Source organism: Eleutherodactylus coqui, chromosome 5, assembly GCF_035609145.1.
Source record: "Eleutherodactylus coqui strain aEleCoq1 chromosome 5, aEleCoq1.hap1, whole genome shotgun sequence".
NCBI lineage: Eukaryota > Metazoa > Chordata > Amphibia > Anura > Eleutherodactylidae > Eleutherodactylus > Eleutherodactylus coqui.
Genome location: NC_089841.1, coordinates 153,188,161 through 153,206,866, shown reverse-complemented (window position 1 = coordinate 153,206,866; position 18,706 = coordinate 153,188,161). Strand labels below are relative to the sequence as shown.

At 44.0% G+C, this 18,706-nt stretch overlaps 1 protein-coding gene across 3 annotated transcripts in view; it reads right to left on the bottom strand.

Moving 5' to 3' along the window:
• SFSWAP (splicing factor SWAP) overlaps positions 1 to 18,706 on the bottom strand; it is a 120,929-nt gene that overhangs the window by 68,099 nt on the left and 34,124 nt on the right. The window lies entirely within an intron of this gene.

Below are 18,706 nucleotides of genomic sequence, written 5' to 3'. Positions count from 1 at the left end.
AGGCGCTCTGCAATGTGTGTTATACACGCGGATGTATTTTTCATTCAAAAACATCTTGCATTACTTCTGGGAAATTGCGATCCTCCAGTGTGTGCTTCATGCGCATTATAGGATATCAGTGGGAAACATCACTTGGCATGTGGGTGCCATGCAATGCCTTTAAAACAATGGTGGAGGCGGTCCAAAGGAATGTGAAAAGATAACATACTACAATTCTTAACCTTGCAGCATCGCTGTTTGTCAGGGGAGAATTTGGTCATGTGTAATGGAGTTTATATTCACAGGAGTCTTGTGCATCTTGTAACACAACTTGTACGAGATGCTGGCTTGTGTGAACGTAGCCGTAGTCCCTCTCACCCAGGATCTCTAGTTTAGGGAGCATTCGATGCTTCGTACCTTCACTGTCAATGTACTTTGCATTGGCAGGCTCAAACACCCCACGTGTGGCTTCCCCCAAAAGGAATTTTGTTGCCATGTTTTTTGCAGTCCTCTGAGGGCAGCATAAGGTCGTGTCTGTCGTGGATCTGTAGGAATCTGGCGGCGGCAGCAGCCACACACACAACTAGTCCTGCATATTTAGCCACGCCCACCCGCCAATGATTGGCAGCTCTCTCTAGGCACAGTAATAGGCAGGCAATCATTGGCTGGAGGGCGGGGTGGGTGTAGACAGCCTGTAGTTCATGAGTATACAGGACTACTATAAATTACACTACATTATTAGACTACATTGTGCTGCTCTCGGAGGAGTGCAGAAATATGGTGACCATCTCTTTAAGGCCGGGCTCACACAAACTGGTCTGATTCTGCGAGCAGATTTCTGCAGCGGAAGTACTGCGATACATCGCAGAACGTAACTGTGAATGATTGTAGATGCGATTGTTTTTCCGCGCAGATGTACGCACATGCACAGCGTATCATCCGATCAACTGGCATCCCTGTGCATTTTCCCCATCATGCTGCAAGCGTTTAACAGCCTGTAACATGGATCCTCCATGTGGACGGCAATTGCGGATTCCACAATAAAAAAAATCCATTCTTGTGAGACCCCCCCCCCTCAAGTGAACCTTTCAGGTCCCTTACCACAGACAGCAGACTATAGTGACAGACACATTGATTTCAGCGGTCACTTACACCAATCTTTTCAGCCATTTTGGAAATCTTACTTTTGAAATTGCACAGTGCACTGTAGAGTGGACTCTGGTGTTGCTCATTAATTTTCATTTATTCACTCCCCACACTGATTGACAGGTCTCTCCATATCCACAGTAACATAGACACCTGTCAATCAGAGCCTAGAGAGAGGAAGTGAATTCATAAAATATTGGTAAGATGCACTGTACCCCTCACCCCTCCTGCAAAGTGCTGTAAACTATCAAAAGTAAGATTTCCAAAAAAGGCTGAGCAGATTGATATAAGTGACAGATTGCTGAAATCAGCATGTGTGTCACTAGACCAGGCTGCCTGCAGATAGGGACCCAATAAGGTTCCCTTTAAATAGATTACTTCAAGTAGGCAAACAGGCAATCACAGTTGAATACATTTAATTCAGGACACAGATTTAGTTCAGATAAGTACAGAGACATGGGCATACATGGCATTCTCAATATATCTACTTACAGAAGGAGGATTACTCATTTTGTGATACAAGTTGTTAACAATGTGAACACTGTTCAGAGATGCCCAGCAGCTGAAAAGGTTCATACATGTTGAAAAGGTTACCTTTTCAACATAACATGTGTCAGCTCCTTTAGCCCATGCTGGGAAATCCCACTGCATTGGTTGATCCAGTCTTGTAAGGACATTCTGAGTAGGTAACCACAATAAAAGCAGGCGCCTTCAGCAGCTAGAAAGCAGAATGTATTCCATCCACTGATCACGGCTACTACAATCACCCAAGTAATTCTCAGGAAGATTACAAGAGGAGACTGATGATCACATTACACACAATTTCCAGTAATGAGCCTCTCTGATCATTGTATCCCCATCCAATCCTATCTGTACAGTTTGGGGCGAATATTACATTCTACTTTCCTTACAAAAAAAAAAAACAGCTTTGTTTCATCCGACAGATTTCTAATGACCTGCCTAGGTGCGATTTCTAACTTTTACCATAGCCTGGCTTCTAGAAGGTCACTTGTTGGCGCACTCACACGTGCCGTGTCTTTGTGTATTACACATGCTGGATTTGTGCACGTGATATGCTGTAATAAACTTTACATTACTTTCAACAGTGCCTCACCCACAGCGTGTGAAATGCACACGCAAAAAAAAGACAGCAGCACGCACCATCTTGGCACATATTACACGTGTAGTGCATACTGTTGTGTGCTCCCCGCACGGGAGATACGCATCCGGTATACACGTGTGCGAGAGCCCTTCAACAATACACTGAAGTAAAGAGAAATCTGATACGAGTGGACGTCTTGGGGTTCACATCAGCGCTGAAGTTATGTTTTTCTGCTCCCTTGATGGAACAGGAAAAAATACAAAACACAAACCCGCTGGCTGAATAGAACCATCATATGAGGATACTGAACGGGCCACAATGACTATAATGCAGTCCACTCCGCTTCCAGCCAGCGGGTATTTTATAGGATGAAATAGCGCTGCATGAAGCGCCGTTCCCCCCTGTATATTACCAGAATCTAGTGATAGAGGTTCTGAATGGAGGCTCCGATGCTGATGTGAACAGGCCATTAAATGATTGAAGTTGTAGTGGAAAGTTTACAAGGGGAGATAGATTTGATCAGCCTGGGTTCCAGTTTACTTTAGGATTAAAGGGGTTGTCTCGCGGCAGCAAGTGGGGTTATACACTTCTGTAATATGTCTTGGAAGCATCGGCGTTTTGGCTCCGCCCCCTTGTACGCATCATCGCGTAGCTCCGCCCCATGACGTGTGCCGGTTCCAGCCTCCTGATTGGCTGGAATCGGCACATGACGGGGGCGGAGCTACGCGATGACGCGAAAAGGGGGCGGAGCCAAAACGCCGATGCTTCCAAGACCAGCCGAAGGGAGAAGATCCATCTGCGCAAGCGCGTCTAAAAAAGCAAGAAGACACCGAAGTTAGACGGAACCATGGCAACGGGGACGCTAGCAACGGAGCAGGTAAGTGAATAACTTCTGTATGGCTCATATTTAATGCACGATGTATATTACAAAGTGCATTAATATGGCCATACAGAAGTGTATACCCCCACTTGCTTTCGCGAGACAACCCCTTTAAGGCAACCCTCCAGTTTTGGGACAAGATTCTGCCCCAGAAATGGAGGAATGAAGGGGGTTATATTCCCTGCAGTTTGATGCAGGTTATCGGATTCCAGTGATCCCGTTTTCGGCTGTTCAACATGGCCAATGCAATCTTCAGACTACCTAATCCCCACTGTCCACTGGTATAAAGTCAGGCATTAAATTTTGTAGGTTGATTGCTACCTTTTAGGGATGGTTATAAGTACTGAATGGAAATCTAGAAGAAAAAAAAAATATATATATAGCCGAAGTAGGAAGAAATGTACCGACTGCCTCCACAGCCCCGCTTACACCTCGTAATAGCCTATGAGGATTCTCAGACAGCCAATTTTTCACATAAACAGATGGTCAGTGAGAAGTGGAAATGGAAGAAGAAAAAAAAAAGCTCAAAGTCAAACCTGCATTGTATGGGGCCTGCATCGCCCACAGTACACAGATATGTTTTTTGTGTCCATTTTATAAGGGCGTGACATCCACACGGTTGTGCGAATACAGGCTAAAGGCCCATTTACACGTAAAAATTATTGCTCAAAATTCGTTCCAATGAACAAATTTGAGCGATGATCGTTCAGTGTGAATGCGGGGGGGGGGAAAAAAAACAAACACTCACTCGTCGTTAGCAGTTGTTTAAGTGGACTTTTCAGTCAGCTTAACCCCTTAGTGACCACCCTATAGTGTTTGTTGCAGGACGTGTATGGAGGGAGGTAGCGCCGCTATCTACCTCCATACAGCGCGGACGTCAGCTGTTTATTACAGCTGACACCCGCGGGCAATAGCCGCGCTCGGCCGATCGCAGCTATTAACCCGCATTTAAATTCCCCCGAACGCTGTTTGGGGGTCCCGCACGGCCCTCCCGCGGTGAAATCGGGGGATCCGTGCAGGTGTCATGGCAGCCGGGGGCCTAATGAATGGCCCCAGGGCTGCCTTAGCAGACTGCCCATCAAGCTATCCACACAGGGTGGCTTCATAGACTGCCTGTAAAAAAAGCAGTATGACGTAATGCTATAGTAAAGTTAAAAAAAAATCAATAAAGTTTTTTAAAAATTGTAAAAAAAAAAAAAAAAAAAAAAAAAAAAAAAAGTTATAAGTTTAAAGGGGTTGTCCCGAGGCAGCAAGTGGGTCTATACACTTCTGTATGGCCATATTAATGCACTTTGTAATATACATTGTGCATTAATTATGAGCCATACAGAAGTTATAAAAAGTTTTATACTTACCTGCTCCGTTGCTGGCGTCCTCGTCTCCATGGTGCCGACTAATTTTCGCCCTCCGATGGCCAAATTAGCCGCGCTTGCGCAGTCCGGGTCTTCTTCTTTTCTGAATGGGGCTCCGTGTAGCTCCGCCCCGTCACGTGCCGATTCCAGCCAATCAGGAGGCTGGAATCGGCAATGGACCGCACAGAAGCCCTGCGGTCCATGGAGACAGAGGATCCCGGCGGCCATCTTCAGCAGGTGAGTATGAAGACGCCGGACCGCCGGGATTCAGGTAAGCGCAGGTAAGCGCTGTGCGGGTGGTTTTTTTAACCCCTGCATCGGACAATCCCTTTAAATCACCCCCCTTTTGCCATATCAATTACTAAAAAATCTAAATCATAAAATAAAAATATGTATTTGGTATCGCCGCATCCGTAAAAGTCCGAACTATCAAAGTAGTGCATTATTTTTCCTGCACGGTGAACGTCGTCCGAAAAAAAAAAATAAAGAATGCCAGAAATACACTTTTTTAGTTACCCTGTCTTCCAGAAAAAATGCAATAAAAAGCGATCAAAAAGTTGTATGTATTCCAAATTGATACTATCGGAAACTACAGGACATCCCGCAAAAATTGAGCACTTGCACAACTACGTTGACAGAAAAATAAAAAAGTTATTGCGCGCACAAAGTGACCGCAGAAAATACCTGAAAAAAAAATTAAATATCTTAAAAAAAAAAAAAAAATACAAGTACTACAGCAAAAAAAAAAAAAAAAACTATATAAGTTTGGTATCGTAGTAATCGTACTGACCCACAGAATAAAAATATCAGGTCGTTCTTGTTGCAATTTGTGCGCCGTACAAACAGGACGCACCGAAAGATGGTGGAATGTCGTTTTTTTTTTTCCATTTCTCTCCGCTAAGAATTTTTAAATAGTTTTTCAGTACATTATATGGTACAATAAATAGTGCCATTGAAAAATACAACTCGTCCCGCAAAAAACAAGCCCTCATACAGCCACGTCGATGGATAAATAAAGGAGCTACGATTTTTTAAAAGGGAGTAGGAAAAAACAAAAATGGAAAAAAAGCAAAAAAGCCTGGTCACTAAGGGGTTAAAAAAAACTCATTGGCTTGTTTCATTTAAATGGCAATTGTGGAGTCTTGAATTGACCTACTTGAGGGGAAGGGTGACTATTTATGGTGCATAAACAGTGACTATTTGTTTACTTATGCCTGAGGAAGACAATGGGTTTTCTTCACACTAAAAAGCTGCCTGCAAGAAATTGCTCATGAACACACGCCCACCTGAGCAAACAACAAACAGTGTTCACTTAGCTAATAAGGGAAACAGAGGATTATCTGCACATTTAAATGCTATGCATTTCTATGCAAAAAAATTTAAAAAAAAATTGTTCATTTATTCAGGCGTTCCTTCATTCAAATGATAATTGTGTGTAAATGGGGCTTTACTGGGACAGCTAAATCATTTACAACCAACATCATCAACAGGAGCAGGTGGTTACTTATGGAGTTTTCCAGGCAAAAATACTTCTTATGACCTATCCTCAGTGTGGGTCATCAACAGTTCATCAGTCGGGGACCGCGCCAGGATACACAGGGGTTGGAGTGGGGGTGAAGCTGTATCTCCCAATGTGGTGGCTGGCGCTTGCAATTACAAGCACACCTACCATTGAAATCAATGATCCCCCAGCCTGCAATTACAAGCCATCATTGAATTGCTGTGATTGGTTAACCCAGCGCAGACTTTCATTGGCTGACGCTGCACTGGATTAACCAATGAGAGCATTAGCTTGCTGGAGGCGGGGCATTTAAGCCCCACATTCAGAAAGCAATGCTCTGTCAGCATGGAGGAGGACGCGACAGCCTACAGCAGCGCTGCAGGCCACCGCGAGGACCGAAACCGGCGATAGGTGAGTATTAGACCCCCACACCCACCACCACCCCCCCAAGCCACAGCTGTTTGACTTGCAAGCAGGCTCCTAACCGGAGTTTTTGATCTTAAATAGGAGCAAAAATTCAGGAGAGAGCCTGTTCGCAAGTCAAAAAACACGCAAGCTGAGGCACTCGCATCCCGAGGTACCACTGTAAATACATTTGTAACAAAGGAGGTTTGGTGAAGCTTGACAAGACACTAGAAAATGATCAAGATTAACCTACTAACTGCCTTGAAAAAGTAACATTTATAATCCCATGACATATTGAGGTGTAGTATAGAATAGTAAGTCAGAATCTTGTTATGCAGATCATTCATTTGGTATACCGAATATCATAGCACATTATCCCTCGTAATTAGTAATCCATTGCAGCACATTAACTACAGTGTCCCAGTTAGACAAGACAGCACCAGGGAGAAGCGTATGCAAAGACTAAACAGTTTCCATGGATGCTGGCAGCTCAGTGCTGTGCAGCGTTGGCACAGAACTAAAATATCAACAGAAAGCCATTTGCCATGTGAAAAGCAGTCAGCATCTACAAAAGGCCGAGGGAAGAAAACAAGGACTGTGCAAACAGCAGCAAGTATCACTGTTGTACCACACTAACCCCATCACTGCACCTTGTTGTAGGCCAGCTATAGAAACACACAGTAAGCACACCATGGTGCCCTCACAGCCAGCAAAAATATCTGGGGCATGCAAGGGCACCTATTAACATCAATGGCATCCACTGTTTACAATGGATGCCTGCAGGTCTTTAGAACACAGATCTATGCTTCATCTATCAGAGAGGCTCTCACTGGAGACCATCCTCCATTAGGACATATAAGAAGCATTTTAAAAGTAGGCTCATTACACAGTACTCAAATCGAGCAGCTGCTAACATACAGGCATGTCCTCAAGTAGCAGCAATGCTTAAGATGCCCATTCACGGGGCGGAGCCTGACCGGCGATGTGAGCGGCCGCATCTTGGAGTAGCTCCGGTAAAAACCAGCAAACAGATCCTGCTAACTGGTCCAAAAGCCGGCGAAAAGCCGAAAAACACAGAGCGGAGGCACGGCGGAGAGCATCGGCGGACAGAAAAACACCCGGAGAGGAAATGGTGCGCGGTAAAGAGAGAGGGAAAGGAGAAGAAGCCGGCGGCCGGCAAAAACAAGATGGCGCCAGCGGGAGAGAGCCACGAACGCCAATACCGCGCCCCAGCACAAGCAGTGCAGACACGGCACGCAAGCTGGCGAGGTATGCTAGGGAGGAAGGGGGGCAGAAAAGAGGCATCCACAAGCCCTAAGCAGCAGAGGGGAGACATAGAGGAGCAGGGGAGCCCACAAGAAAGCACACAAATGGCGGGAGCAGGAGGGGAGGAAGAAGCCACATACACAGGGAATACAGACAGTGAAAAGTAAAGAATGGACAGACAAGGCAAGCACAGAAGCAAACCCTAATAAGCACAGCCAAAATAAAGATATGCACAGCAGCTCACACACTGTGCAAAATGCTGACAACTACAGACAAGAAGCCATAAGGAATGCAGGCAGCTCCAACCGCAAAAAAGATGGCGCAGTTAACACCAATGCGGCTGACCACCATGTGCGAGAAAGTATAGACAACTTAAGTAATCCAGATAATGGGGCACAGAACGCAAATTATGCAAGCACACCAGATAACGGTACATGGGATGCTTCCCACAATACAGATGATTCTGCCATAAAAGACCAAAGACAAGTGGATGCGAGAAATGGCAGAGAACCCACGCTGAAAGAAATCTTCGGCGAAATCACCAAATGCAACGCATCGCTGAGCAACCTTAACATGCAAATGGGTGCGATGCAAAGTAATGTAAACCTGCTACGGCAAGATGTGCGAAAAATATCAGAACGTCTAACAGAAACCGAACAACGAATAAGTGATGTAGAAGAAATAATACAGCCAATGCAACGAGACGTGGAAAAAAACCTGCAGGATATACAATATCTACAGAACAAAGTAGACGACCTAGAAAATAGGTCAAGAAGGAACAACGTGCGGATTGTGGGCCTCCCAGAAAAAGCAGAAGGAAGAAACCCGGCAGAATTTTTTGAAACGTGGCTGCCCGAGCTGTTCGGAAGAAACACCCTAACTGCGATGTTTGCAATTGAAAGAGCCCACCGTGTACCTACACGACCCCTCCCTCCGGGGGCTCCCGCTAGGCCGATACTCATCAAAATACTGCACTACAGAGACCGAGACATCATACTCCAAAAGGCCCGAGAAAAGGGTGAAATTCAATATAATGGCGCGAAAGTCTCCTTTTTCCCAGACTTCTCTACGGAGACACAAAAGAAACGCGCAACATTTATAGAAATAAAAAGACGATTGCGAAACCTGCAAGTGCCCTGTGGAATGCTGTACCCAGCCAAGTTAAGAGTGGCGGCGCTGGGTACGACACAATTCTTTGAAAGCCCAAAAGAAGCCAGCGACTGGATAGATCAAAGTGAAGAACAAATTCGGAGGGGAAGATGGCCGCGTAAGTTACCATGAAGAGGCAACGCCGAAAGAAACGCTTATTTGAAGGGAACCCGAAACTATTGAAAGGAGCTCCTGGGACGACAGGATGCATCGTGAAGGAGAATGGAGGACTGGTACCCCGATCCGATGGGAAGACAACGGATCAGTGAGTTATATGTTGGGGGTGTTTGTTGTTTGGTCTCTCTCTCGTACAGTTGGGAAATGTTAAACAAGTTACAGGTAGAAGGGATAATGTTGTACGGTAGAAAAATGGTTCAGGGAGGGATAAGGGGAAGAAATGTTAATGTAATTGTACAAATGAAAAGTGTATTGCAAGTAATGAAAATGTGTACAGTAAAGGGGGATAAATGTATGTATTGGTGGATGCGGGGGCTAGACCAAAACTTCGCTGGAGAGACTCATTGCTGAGAACTGTCAGTAGTACATACACATATACATGGAGTGACGTGGGCGAGACACAAATACAGAGATATGGACCCTCCCAGTGTGACTCACTCACAAAAACAAAAAGGGGCTGTAACGCTCAGAAAACAGTAACTCTGAGGAGGGTAAAAAATAAGGAAAATGTGTAGTAAGGTCAGGATTGTCCCGTGGAACGTGAGAGGTATGAGCGACCAGACAAAACGATCAGCAATATTACAAGTCATCAAGGAGCAAGGTCCGGCTATTATATGTTTGCAGGAGACACATCTATCAAAAGAAAACACGGACACGCTTAAAGTAGGGGGGATGGGACAGAGTTTCCACTCCACACACATGAGGTACTCCAGAGGGGTCAGCATAGTGGTACACAGAAACATACCATTTAAATGCCTAACACGAAAAATCGATCCTTTCTATGCCTACACTGTAGAATCTACAACTATACATGCATTATAGCTTCAGTATATATCCCGCCACCATATAACAGCACGATAATGCGGCAAGTAATAGGATTCCTAGCAGATAAACCGGACATCCCAGTCCTTATAATAGGTGACTTTAATTCGGTCATTAACCCTACACAGGACAGACTACGGGCAGGAAATGTAAAAGAGGAAAGGGACCTGACACCACTAGGTAAATTAATAAATAAAATATCATTGATAGATATATGGAGAACACGGTACCCCACACATAATCAATACTCCTGCTACTCAACTACACATCAATGTTTATCTAGAATAGACCTAGCAGTGGGGAATATTCAGATATACAGGGATATAGCCTCAATAGAATACCTACCAAGAGTTATATGTGACCATTCCATGCTACATTTGGACCTACAGCACAGTAACACTGATAGCCACCCCCAAAAGAGATGGAACTTGAACCCGCATTGGCTGAATATACTAAACAAGGAAAACGTGAAAACAACACTAGAGGAATACTTTGTTCTAAATAAAGATACTACAAGTATGACAGTCTGCTGGGAGGCCATGAAGGCATATATGAGGGGGGTATATATACAACAAATCACCCAGGCAAAGAAGGGACATAGAGAAAGAGGGCAAAAATTACGGGAAAAATTAAAAGAAACGGAAGAAAATTACATAAAAGAGAAAAATATAACAACACTCAATCTATGGAAAAAAGCCCAAGAGGCCCTTAACAAATACTCACTAGACACAGCAGCCACCAAAAATGGGTTCCGGAAGCAGGCATACTACGAAGAGGGAGAAAAAATGGGACATATGCTGGCAGTAATAGCCCGAGCACAAACTAGCCCCACATATATCATTAAACTAAAAGACACACAGGGTGAGATTGTTAGAGATGCAACATCCATAAGAGAGACCGCGCGGGAATTCTACTCCTCCCTGTACTCCTCGAGACTGGATAAAACGATAGAACAAATTGAGGAATACTTGGCGGATATAACAACACATAGATTGACGGAGGAACAGAGAGAGTTCCTAGATGCAACAATAGACTTGGAGGAGATGCAAGAGGCGGTAAAAGACATGCAAAACAACAAGGCCCCAGGGGAGGACGGTTTCCCAATAGAATTCTATAAACAATATGCAGATATTCTATTACCACAACTTCTAGAGACAATGGCGGAGGCGGAACAGGAAGGGGAATTACCACAGACAATGCGAAAAGCAAAAATAATAATTCTGTTAAAACCAGAAAAGGACCCCCCTGTTGATGGACTCGTGTAGGCCAATATCGTTATTAAGCGCAGACGTTAAAATTATAGCTAAAATCCTAGCCAATCGGTTATCAAGAGTGGCATCCACCCTGGTGCACCCGGACCAGAGCGGGTTTATACCAGCAAGGTCAACGACAACAAATATTCGTAGGGTATTCCTAAATCTACAAATACCCGCAGACAACACCGGAGGTAGAATCATATGCTCGTTAGATGCAGCCAAGGCGCTTGATAGCGTCGAGTGGCAATACCTGTGGAAGGTATTAGAAAAAATGGGATGCGGCCCAATATTTGTGAGACAGGTAAAACTCCTATATGCTAGAGTGGAGGCGGACGTGTCCATCAACGTGGGATCCTCAGAGACATTCCCACTACATAGAGGAACGAGGCAGGGGTGCCCATTATCGCCACTCCTGTTTGCGCTAGCAATAGAGCCCCTAGAGTGTAAAATCCGATCACACCAGGGAATAGTGGGATTCCGTAGAGGAAACATGGAGGAGAAAATCGCCTTATATGCGGATGACATGCTATTATTCTTAGGGGATGGGGAAAAATTTTTGAAAACCACGATGCAAGTCATAAAAGAATTCGGAGCATTCTCGGGACTCACCATCAAATCCGAAATACTACCAATAGACACCCCAGAAATGCAAATCGCTAATAGAGAAATAACCCTGAAATGCACCCAAACAATTAAATATCTGGGAGTTAAAATCAAGAAAAAGGTTAGTGAGTACAGGAAAATAAACCTAGAACCACTTATGGAAAAATGGAAACAAAAACTCCACGTATGGCGCAAACTACCCATGACAATTATAGGAAGAGTGAATCTTATAAAAATGATATGGATGCCACAATTGTTATATCTAATACACAATTCCCCACACTGGATAACACAAAAATTCTTCCACAAGGCCAAGAGACTGTTTAGAGAGCTCATATGGGGAGGGAAGGCACCCAAGATAAAAACTAGAACTACTATACAACCCAAAGGAAAAAGGCGGACTAGCCTTGCCCAACCCGTTCTCATACTTCATGGCCTCCCAGCTGCAACACCTCAGGGGATGGGAGACAGAGGAGACAAGACGCCAGTTTCAGAATCCTTAAAAATCTTTTCACCGGGTCACATCTGTTCGAAACTCTGGAACGCGGAGCGTTTAAAAAAAACAGTCAAAACGCCCCCACGCTACTACTGACACAAAGTGTGATGGAAGACCAGAAATATGCTCGATATAAAAAGCTGCACACAGTATACCGCCATATGGAATAAGCCATACCTCCCAGAAATCAATAAACTACAAGGTTTCCAAGGGTGGAAAGACAGGGGAGTTAGGAGAATGGTCCAGATAGTGGAGGGGGGGGGGGGGGGGGGGGAAGAGCTGAAAACCCTTGAGCAGCTAAGACAGAACTATGACATCCCCAACAGCGACTTTTACAAATATCTACAGCTGAGACACGCTATACAAGCGGAAAAGAACTCGACAGAAATAACAGTGACAACGAACATAGTAGCGGACATAATAGGGAATGCCACCACCACAGCGGGGAAGATATCTGTACTATACTCCCACATACAGGACACGGTTAACGCACGCAACCCCATACCAACAAAAGCAAAATGGGAGGCAGACATAGGGCCCATTGAGGAGTCGCACTGGGAGGAAATCCTACAAATGACACCTAAACCATCTCTGAGCGAGTCACACAGAGTCTCGCAAATATTCCTAATACACAGAGTGTACCGCACCCCGGCCTTCTTGTACAATCTAGGAATAAGAACCTCTCCGATATGTGCAAGGTGCAAAACCCACACGGCGGACCTAATCCACATGCTATGGAGATGTCCGAAATTGCATAGATATTGGGCGGAAATAAGAAATGCAATAAACGCGGCATTTGGCATACGTATGGACTTTACACCATATGTGTGCATTCTGGGATACACACAAGATCTACCGCTAGATGACCATGAAAAACTGGCGGTAGCCAGACTATTGTACATAGGTAGAAAAACAATAGCTCAGCGATGGTTAGATGAAGAACCACCCACGCTGGGAGAATTCAAAAACAAGGTCAATCAAATCTTACCGTGGGAAAGGAGCATATACACCAAACGTAAGACCAGCCAAAAATATCAGGACATATGGCTGAGATGGATACATGCCCAGAGCCAAACAAATGATGGTGGACCAGGCATATAGGGAGTGGGATGGTGAGCCGTGTGGGGTGACACCTGTAAATTGGGGACTTGATGCGTAGAAATAAAAAGTCATAAAGAAACACGTACTTGAAGATGCTCATTCACATACAATAGCAGATCCAGGGGTTGTACACATTTTGAGTTTGTTGTTTTGTTCAAGAAAGCTTTATTAACCCTTTCCAATCCACTGATGTCTAAAGACATTATGATTTAAGGCTGTACAGCTCTGATGTTGGAAGACATCCGTCTGGGTTCTCTTATTGTACAATGCGAGCTTATCCAACGTGTCACCTCATGCAGTACTGGCTTTAGCCAGCAGATAGCTCCGTTTTAAAACGGCAGAAAAAAAAAAAAAAAAGTGTAAAACCAGGATACAAATTGGATTGGAAAGGGTTAAACAAAACAAAGTAGAGAACACTATATACGAAGTATCCGTATAACAGTGTGTTGGCCCTATAGTGTAACAAGTAGTACGGTAATGCCACATATGAACAAGTTTATGGCTGTATTACTCTGTATGAGCTGTAGAGAAGGGTTACCCCACACATGGATAAGAGCATGAGAGAAAAGCCAGACAAAGAAAAAAAAAAAAACACAGACGACAGTGAGGGCATGTTCACATGGCAGAATTCACCATGGAAAAATGCCATGTGATTTCCACCTCTAAAATACACATTTATTTTTTACATGGATTTTCACATGGATCTGCATGTGGAATTTGCCTAGTCAATGGGCAAAATCCACATGAGGAATTTTCGATCAAGAAGTGTCTTGATGCGAAAAAACACGGAAAATAGATTCATTGCATCAAAATTTCGCACTTGGATTTTGGCCATTGACATGGCAAATTCTACACGCAGATTAGCACAAATCAGATTTTGACATAGATTTTAGAGGCAGAATTCAGGTGGAATTTTCCATGGTGAACTCCGCTGTGTGGACATACCTCAACAACTGGGTGAGCAGACTAGAGAGGCTGAATTAAAATAGTATAAAGAGACTACGAGATCCAAGAGCTCTGCAGATTCCAACAACTAGTTAGTAGTAGTAGTAGCAGCAGGGAACCACAGTATAGTTTGCAATGATGGCACTAAGACATGTGCAAGAAAAAGGAACAATCTAGCTATGCAGAAGCAGGGTCTACAGAGGGTCCTGCTGCAGGTTCAACGAGCGCAAAAAACACTCTCAGGAGGGAGTAGAATCACACCCGGGGGTCATCAGCTTATGTGGTACATGGGGACTGGATCCAGGGAAGCTTACACAGCATTACATTTATCAGGCACCCCTCGATTAAGGTAGAGAAGCTTTATAAGGCTGCTTGTAGACGAGCCGATTCTCGTTTGAACAAGCAAACAAGCGAGTGACGTCACCAGCTCAAAAACAAAAAACACAGCATGTCCTATCTTTGGGCGTTCCCTGGGAATGCCTTGTCCATTGTTTTCAATGGGGCCGGAAAACACATCACATTGAAAACAATGGAAAATACTTGTTGATCCTCAGACGCAGCTGAAAGTATAGTTTTGGATCATTGTCTTGTTGTAATATGAGCCCCTGACCAACTAGGCGTACACCAGAGAGTATTGCATGGAATATCAAAATGCTGTGGTAGCCCTTCTCGTTCAGTGTGTCAGTCGCCAACTCTGGAGCCAACAAAAGAGCCCAAGCATCGAGCTTCCTCCTCCATATTTGACAGTTGATGTCACATACTCTAGGAACCATCCTTTCACCTACTTAAACAGCGTACAAATACCTGCGTGATGTACCAAAGATGTCAAATTCTGATTCACCAGTCCATAGGACCTTCTTCCACGGGAGGCGCTGCTTGGCCCAGGCAAGTCTTTCTTTTTATATTTTGCCATCTTAGCAGTGGTTTCCTTACTGATACTGTACCTGCCAAAACCTGCAGACCTGAAGTGTACTCTTCACAGATGAAATGGAAACTCATTTATATTTTGCCCCATTAAACTGTGCTTGAAGATTTTGTGCTGTGAGGTGCCGATCACACAAATGGTTGACTCTCAAAAACTTGACATCTGATTTAGTCATGGCCTTTAGTCTGCCAGACCTCTTCCTGTTCGTTTTCAAGAGCCTTTTGAGGGTATAGGAAACTGTACTGGCTGCCACCTTGGCTTTCTTGGCAATTTCTGTAGGACAAGGCTACACTTCTAATGGTCCTCTTAGACAAGACGAGCTGTCGGGCAAACAATGCCCGACCATCGTCCCAGTGATGGCTGTTCCTATGCTGTTACACAGGAGCAAGCATCATTGTCATCAATCACAGCGCTGCCAGAATGGAGGCGTCCCCACAGACAGCACCCAGCCCTAATGAACACAAAACTGCTGCTGCACTACAGCTTGTCAGCCAAGTCTTTCTCTCAGCGTTTAGTGGTCTTGTTCCTTGCCTCCTGCTCTAGAAAACCCATAATTAGGCTGGGAACCATGATTCTCCTGCTTCCCATTCAGTTCAATGGAGCTGAGCTGCAATAGCAAACACATCCTTGTTTATCTAACCCTGGACAACCACTTGAAATAAATTTATCAATTCCAGGCAAATCCAGAATCGTGGTGATATGAAAGGGCGAAATTGATAAAATTAATTTGATCACCTAGCCCAAGAAGTTGTGGTCTTTTTACTAGCATGACTTTGGGTGTGCCATTCCCATGACTGATCAGGGTTCACACAGGCTTATTAATTTTTTTCTCATGACAAAAATCTTTATTTTCAATAACACTCGCGGAAATCAAAATACATGCACAAAGGTTTAGGCCTGTTTTACACGGGCAACAGGGATATCGCTGCTACACAATTGCTGCAATATCGCTATGTACACACAATTTTGTAGCGGCGGAGATTTTTTTCTCTTGGTAAAATGTAGCATCGCGTTGATGCTACTTGCAAATTTTTTATGCATTTTTTTTTTCTAGCAAAATAGTTACTTGGACTTTCTAATGTTAAGGAAGGGAGAAAAAAAAAATGATGATTTTGTAGCAAGTGTGGATGCAGCCTTATCTTTTATTTTATTATTGTTTTATATACAAAAGTAATGACACAACCTGCTATGTCAAGCTATTTCCAGTTAAATAATTTTATTTAATAAAAAATCCAAGCATGAGAGGTCGGCTGAGAACAAAATTCACTGAACTTTGAAATCAAAAATGCAAAAAATATTTCATAGACTGAGTATTAAGATTCTTTTGTGTTGTTAGCCTAATCATTACAGACTCTATACCACCAGAACAGAATGAAATTAAGAGAGTTTGCCAAATGTTATGTTTTTTTTTTTTTTTAAACAGACTTTACTCTCAGATAGAAAAGAACTTGGAATATTTTGACAAACCTGCGTCTTTGATTCTGTCGATCACCCAACCATCCTCCCATCTTTAGCGTACGAACCGCAGTCAATTAACTTAAAGTACGAGTAAAAGTAATTTCTCAGTGGAAAAAAAAAGCACAGATTCGACTCTAAGGGTGCTTTCAGACGACCGTATATATCGGCTGGGTTTGCACGCCCAGCCGATATACGGCGTGTCTCTCTGCAGTGGGGGAGGCTGGAAGAGTCGGGAGCATTGCTCTGAGCTCCCGTCCCCTCTCCACTATTTGCAATGAGAGGAGGTAGGAATGGGCGGGGCTAAGATCCGGGAATTAGCTCCACCCCATCCCACCTCTCCTCATTGAAAATAGTGCAGGGGGGTGGAGAGGAGGCAGAGAGGGGGTGGGAGCTCAGAGCACTGCTCCCAGCTCTTCCAGCCTCCTCCCCCTGCGGAGAGAGACGTCGTATATCGGGTGGGCATGAAAACCCAGCCGATATACGGTCGTCTGAATGCACCCTTATCAAGACTCAAAAAAAATTCCATGACAAAAAGCTAAAATCCATGTTAAATCAGAAAATTCCATGACATTTCCAGGTATTTCACGACTTCCCATGATGTGTATGAACCCTGCTGATGGAGGTCCCCAATAATCATATGGTGGATATTTTTTTCTTCTTTTTGGGCGGTGGCGGGATAAAGTAACACCTCCCTTAAATCTGTCCATGTATCTTTGATGGACGAGCTGCTCAGCCAAATGCTATCTGACAGCTACTCCTCTCAGCTGTGCATGCAACAGCAAAAAGTAAATTAGTCGTTGCAAACACCTCATTAAAACACAAGATTGTGCATGTTGAGATCCAACATCCAACACACAGGATCTTTGTTTCCCCAACTGCTATCAGCTATGAAGATTAGATGGTTGACAGGCCTACTAAAATCAGTAGGTTTGGATGAAGTATGTAGGCACCTTTATAAGAAGCAAAAAGAAGGTCAAACAGTGTTTTGTAGGCAATTTAAACATTAGATTCCCCAAAGTGCATGCCCCATATTATATGCAACAGTCCATTACAAGTGTGCATGGAGCATTACAAGAGCTTTCAATAATCATTCTTATTACTCCGGCGCCGGCTCTGACTGTATCCGTTATTACCATTTCATTTAAAGCCGGAGCTTAGAACCATCTCGGTACAGCTGTAAATGCCAGCGACTATTTACATGATATTCATTTGGATAAAGGGCATTGTCTAAACGAGAAAAAAAAAGCTATTCCAATGATGCAGATGTATAGTTTAAGTGTGTGGCTGTGTAAAAATACAGTAAATCTGAACTATTCATTACAAGCAGACATCTGTATGACTCCTTCCAGTGCCGTAGCATAATAAAAATCAAAGTAAAAGCAGCCTGCATGTGACAGAAACACAAATAAGATGTCTGGAAAATGGCCATTTATTTTTTCGCTTGGTGAAAAACTATTAGGAGAAGGACGACGACTGCAAGTGTGACATTACTGGCCAAATAAAAGATTAGGAGAGGGTGCTGCTCATAACAAAGCCTAAAAGCCATCACAACAAGCAGGGGGAGATTACAAAGGCGTCTTTACCATTAGATCTATTGTTGAGCAGCACAAACCACACAGGCAACCACTTGAAATGTTGCGACATTCAGACACTGCGAGTCACTTCCAGTCATAATGAGCGCTTTCTCTATGCCCACCTGAAAGACTACAGCATTACCACCCATGTAGTACAAGGATATACCGATGCAAACCTGCAGCGGCTGGAGGACATTAGAAATAAACTCACAAAGCTGACAGTGTATTGCCAGGGACACATATCACTATCCACAACGAAGGCTGCATTTACACAGCAGAGAGAGAGAAAGATCGCGCTCCTAAGCCTGCGATTTCTATGTGAGTGGGATGTGTTTTTGGAGAAGAAAATCACATCAGGGTACATGCAATTTTCAAACACGTGAAAATCATGTTTAAATAAGAAAAAAAATGTAATTGCACTAGTGTGAAGTGTGGAGTCTGATCAGAGAGGTGCAGACTAGTAGCCTGCTAGAGGCTATTCTGCCGGACTCTGGTAGCGTTTGTCCTTGCACGAAGACGCAGGTACTGGAATTGAGGCTGAGCTGATCTCCAGCTCTCCTCATGTAACA